The sequence below is a fragment of the Bos indicus genome, chromosome 10 (genome assembly GCF_029378745.1).
Source record: "Bos indicus isolate NIAB-ARS_2022 breed Sahiwal x Tharparkar chromosome 10, NIAB-ARS_B.indTharparkar_mat_pri_1.0, whole genome shotgun sequence".
Taxonomy (NCBI): domain Eukaryota; kingdom Metazoa; phylum Chordata; class Mammalia; order Artiodactyla; family Bovidae; genus Bos; species Bos indicus.
In genome coordinates, this window is record NC_091769.1 from 58,446,150 (window position 1) to 58,452,149 (window position 6,000).

A 6,000-nucleotide genomic window follows, 5' to 3' on the forward strand; every position below is an offset into this window, starting at 1 on the left:
TGCTCTCATGTTGTCGCAAATGGCAAGCTTTCATTCTTTTTTGTGGCTAAAATATCTCTGTATTTTTAAAAGACAGCTTCCCTGAGGTAGATTTCGCATATCATAAATTTACCCTTTTAAAGTGTACACTTCAATGGTTTTTAGTATATTCACAAAGTTATATAATTGTTACCCAATCTGACTTTAGAATATTTTCAAAATCCCAAAAAGAAGCCCCATATTATATATCAGCAGTCACTCCCTCTTCCCCTAACACTCCCAGACCCTGACAAATACTAATCTATTTTTTTGTCTTCTCTGGATTTGCTTATTCTGGGTATTTCATATAAATAGAATCATATAACATGTGGTCTTTTGTGACTGCCTTCTTTCACTTAGCATAATGTTTTCAAGGCTTATGAATGTTGTAACATGTATCATTACTTAACATTTTTATGATCAGTTCAGTAATACTCTACTGTACTGGTATATCACATTTTCTTTATTTTTCAGTTGATGGACATTTAGTTTAATTCCACATTTTGGCTATTAAGAATAATGCTTCTATGCACATTTGTGCACAGGTTTTCAAAAAATTTTATTTATTTATTTTAAAAGAAACAAAGATAAATATTTTTAATGATAAAAGTTACAATTCACAAAGAAGATAGACATCATAAACTATTAGACACCTTAACAACAAAGAAGCAAAGATAATAAAGCAAAAATCAGAAGAAATAAAAGGGAAAAGAAAAAATATATAATCATAGTGAGACATACTAACATTTCTCTGAGAATATTTTTATCAAGTGCAGAAAAAATAAGAATAGGAGTATCTTGAATGGTGTCATTAATAATTTAAATATATTTCTATTTAATTTATATTAATCATATCCTATTTATAGCTCATACTTCGTTATTAGCTATCCATAGGACATTTAGAAAAACTGGCAAAAAATTAGACATTACTAAATTTCAAAAAGTAGAATTTTTTTTATGTGTGTGATTCAGTTATACACGTTATTTTTTAAATTATTTTCCATTATGGGTTACTACAAGACACTGACTATACTTCCCTGTGTGCACAGGTTTTTGTATAGACATATGTTTTTATTTCTCTTGAGTATATACCTAGGAATGGAATTGGTAGGTCATGTGGTAACTTTGGGCTTCCCTGGTGGCTCAGATGGTAAAGTGTCTGCCTGCAATGCAGGAGACCCAGGTTCAATCCCTGGGTTGGGAAGATCCCCTGGAGAAGGAAATGGCAACCACTCCAGTACTCTTGCCTGGGAAATTCCATGGACAGAGGAGCCTTGTAGGCTACAGTCCATGGGGTTCAAAGAGTTGGAACGACTGAGCGACTTCACTTCACATCACGGTAACTTTATGTTTAGCATTACTATGTTTAGCGTTTTGAGAAACTGCCAAACTGTTTTCCAAAGTAGCTGCACCATTTTATATTCTTACCGGTAATGTGTGAGCATTCCAATTTTTCCATATCTTTGTCAACACTTGTTGATGTGTCTTTTTAAAAATAATTATTATAGCCATCCCATTTAGTGTGAAGTGATATCACATTGCGGTTTTGATGTGCATTTCTTCAGTGCATAATCATATTGAACAATTTTTTCATGTGCTTACAGATCATTTTTATATTTTCTTCAAAGAAATGTCTATTCAAATCTTTTGTCTACTTTTTAAAAACAATTTATGTTTTAATTTATTTTTGGTCGTGCTGGGTCTTGGTTGCTGTGCGCGAGCTTTCTCTAGTTGCAGTGAGGGGCTACTTTCTAGTTTGGTACATGGGCTTCTCATTGTGGTGGCTTCTCGTTGAGGAGCACAGGCTCTAGGGCACACGGGGCTCAGTAGCTGCTGCTCGTGGGTTCAGTAGTGGTTGTGCATGGACTTAGTTGCTCCACAGCATGCGGAATCTTTCCTTACCAGGGATCAAACCCATGTCCCCTGCATTGGCAGGCAGATTCGTAACTATTGGACCACCAGGGAAGTCCACTTTTAACTGGGTTATTTTGTCTTTTTATTACTGATCTATAAACCTTTTCCATATGTTCTGATTATAAATTCCTTTTCAGACATATTATTTGCACGTATTTTTTCTCATTCTGTGAATTGTTCTTTTTTCTATTAATAATTTTTTGATGGTATCCTTTGGTAAACACTCTTTATCAGTTTGAAGAAGTTCCTGTCCATTCCTACTTGGTTCAATGCTTTTATCATGAAAGGGTGTTGGATTGCATCAAAGACTTTTTCCAGTTTATTAAGATGATCATGTAGATTTTTTTCATTTATTCTATTAATATGGTATATTACATTTATTTTCAGACCTTAATGAATTATTTATTCCTGAGATAAATCCTACTTCATCATGGTATATAGTCCTCTTTATAATCATTGCGTTTAGTTTGCTAATATTTTGTTGAAAACTTTTTTCATATTCATAGGAGATATTGGTCAGTGATTTTCTTATCTTCTGATGTGTTGACTAGTTTTGATATCAGAGTAATTCTAGCCTTATAGAATGAGTTAGAAGTGTTGCTTCCTCTTCTATTTTTGGGAAGCATTTATGAAGGATTGATAATAATTCTTTAGATGTTTGGTAGAATTTACCAATGAAACCATCTGGGCCTTGGCTTTTCTTTACTAAAAATTTGAAAATTACTAATTCAATCTCTTTGGTTGAATTCAGATTATGTATTTCTTTTTGAATCAGTTTTGTTAGTTTGTATCTTTCTAGGAATGTATCCATTTCATCTAAGTTTTGTAGTTTCTTGGCAAACAGTTGTTCATAATATTTCTTTATTATCCTTTTTATTTTTGTTGTGTCAATATTGATGTTCCCCCTGTTCATTCCTAATTTTAGTATATGCATTTCTCTGTTTTTTCTTATGGTCAGTCTGGCTAAAGGTTTGTCAATTTTGTTGATCTTTTCAAAGAACCATGTTTTGGTTTTGTTGATTTACTCTATTTTTTTCTAGTCTCTATTTCATTTATTTTGGGTATAATCCTTATTAACTTTAATTATGGCCAAGATGAATTCTACGAAGAATTTGAGGAAGAAATAATACCTATTTTCCATAATTTCTTCCCAGAAAATAGAAGCAGAAGGAACACTTCCTAACTCATTCTATGAGGCCAATATTATCCTAATACCAACACCAGATAAAGATATTACAAGAAAGAAAAATTACAGGTTAATATCTCTTATGAAAATAGATGCAAAAGTCTTCAACAAAGTATTAACAGAGCCCAGCAATATATAAAGAAGTTTACATTACTAGCAAGTGGGGTTTATTCCCAGTATACAAGGCTGTTCAACATTCAACAAATCAGTGAATATACAATTAATATAATCCATCGCATCAACAGGCTAAAGAAGAAAATAATCCTATGAGTGTATCAATAGATATAGAAAAGGCATCGACAAAATCCAACATTCATTCATGATGAAAAGCTCTCAAAAAGGTTCTCCCTTTTCTAGAGGGGACCATCCTCAACATGATAAAGAAGATGTATAAAAAACTACAGCTGACATACCTAATGGTAAAAACTAGATGCTTTCCCTCTAAGATCAGAAACAAAATGAGGATGTCTCCTCTCACTGTTCTGATCCAGCATCACACTGAATGTAGCAAGACTAGGAGAGGGAAGGTATATATAGATTGGGAAGGAAGAAATAAAAGTCTTTGTTCATAGATGACATGATTGTCTATGTAGAAAATCCCAAAGAATTATTTTGAAAACCTTCTGGAACTGAACTATGTATATTACCATATGTGAAATAGATCACCAGTCCAAGTTTGATGCATGAAACAGGGCACTCAAAGCTGGTGCTCTGGGACAACCCAGAGGGATGGGATGGGGAGGGAGATGGGAGAGGGGTTTGGGATGGGGGACACATGTACACCTGTGGCTGATTCATGTCAATGTATGGCAAAACCACCACAATATTGTAAAGTAATTGGCCTCCAATTGAAATAAATTAATTAATTAAAAAATTAAAAGTTGAGAGATACACATACATATATATGTATATATCATATATATCATACATATATCATATATATAACATGCATATCATATATATATCACATAGAATTTACAAGCCATTCCAAAAAATTATTTAATCTCATATTTCTAACTGAATACACATGCAAAGGAAATGGTTGTCATTAACTACATTGTTGAGTTGTAACATTAGTATTTTTATTCTCAGATTGTTGTATATGTAATACTCAATAAAACAAACCAGAAACCCTGTTATCTCAAAAAATAAAAAAACCTTCTGGAACTAATATGTGATTATAACAAGGATGCAGATTATAAAGTCAATATACAAAGGCAATTGCTTTCCTGTAATTATAATTTGAAATTAAAAACACAATATCATTTATGTTAGTACCAAAAAATGAAGAAAGAAAAAGATATTTAGGTAGATGTATAATATCTATATGATTAACAAAACTCTGATGAAAGGAATCAAAGATTTAAGTAGTGAGCTGTTTCAAGTTTATATAGAGAAAAACTTCATGCTGTTAGGATGCCAATTCTTTCCAACATGATCTGTAGATTCAGTGCAATCTCAATTAAAATCTGAGCAAGTTATTTTGTAGATGGTGGTGGTTTAGTTGCTAGGTCGCTAAGTCCAACTCTTGCGACCCCATGGGCTATAGCCCACCAGGCTCCTCTGTATATTGGATTTACCAGGCAAGAATACTGGAGTGGGTTGCCATTTCCTTCTCCAGGGGAATCTTCCCAACCCAGGAATTGAACTGGAATCTCCTGCAGTGCAGTCAGATTCTTTACCGACTGAGCCAACAGGGAAGCTTATTTTGTAGATATCAACCAAGTAATTCTAAAGTTTATATGGAAAGGTGAAAGACCTAGACTGGTCAATGCAATACTGAAGAGGAAGAACAAAGTCAAGGGCTTAACGCTACTAAACTTCAGGATTTACTATAAAGCTACAGTAATCATAACGGTGTGATACTGATGAAAAAATAGGCAAATAGATCAATGGAACAGAATAGAGAGCCCAGAAATAGACTCACACAAATATAGTTAACTTATCTTTGACAAAAAACAAGGCCAACTCAGTGGATACATAATAGCTTTTTTGACTAATGGTGCTTAGTAACTCAGAGAAGGCAATGGCACCCCACTCCAGTACTCTTGCCTGGAAAATCCCATGGACAGAGGAGCTGCAGTCCATGGGGTCACTGAGGGTTGGACACGACTGAGTGACTTCACTTTCACTTTTCACTTTCATGCATTGGAGAAGGAAATGGCAACCCACTCCAGCGTTCTTGCCTGGAGAATCCCAGGGACGGGGGAGCCTGGTGGGCTGTCGTGTATGGGGTCGCACAGAGTCGGACACGACTGAAGTGACTTAGCAGCAGCAGCTTAGTAACTGGACATCCACATTGCAAAAGAATACATTTGAATGCAGAGTTCTCACCATTCACAAATATTAACTCAAGATGGAACATAGATCTAAGTTCCAAACACAAATAGAAAACAACTTCGGAGAAAATCCAGGTGACTCTGGATTTGATGATGACTTTTTAGATGCAACACCAGAAGCAAATTCATGAAAGAGAAAATTGATGAGTTGGGCTTTATTATAGTTGAAATTTTCTACTCTGAGAAAGACACTGTTAAAAGAATGAAAAGGCAAGTCAAAGACTGGGAAATATATTTGTTGGCAAAGTTGTGGAGAAATTGGAACTTTTGTACATTGCAGCAAGTTGGAATGTGAAACTATACAACTGCTATGGAAAATAGTTTGGTGGTTTCTTAAAAAGATAAACATATGACCCAGCAATTTCAGTCCTAGGTATCTATCCTAAGAAATAGAAAATAAGGACTTGAATAGATATTTATAAAATGCCAATGTTTATTGTAGCATTATTCACAATTGCTAAAAGGTAGAAACAACCCAAGTGTCCATCAGCAGATGAATGGACAAACAAAATGTGATATATCTATATTATGAAGTATTATTCA

General features: G+C 34.1%; 1 non-coding gene across 1 annotated transcript; it reads left to right on the forward strand.

Annotated features, from left to right (window-relative positions):
* Positions 1 to 1,150: 1,150 nt before the first annotated feature.
* TRNAC-GCA (transfer RNA cysteine (anticodon GCA)) lies at positions 1,151 to 1,222 on the forward strand. Its single transcript has one exon. It is a non-coding gene; the product is annotated as a tRNA-Cys (tRNA).
* The last annotated feature ends 4,778 nt before the right edge of the window (positions 1,223 to 6,000 follow it).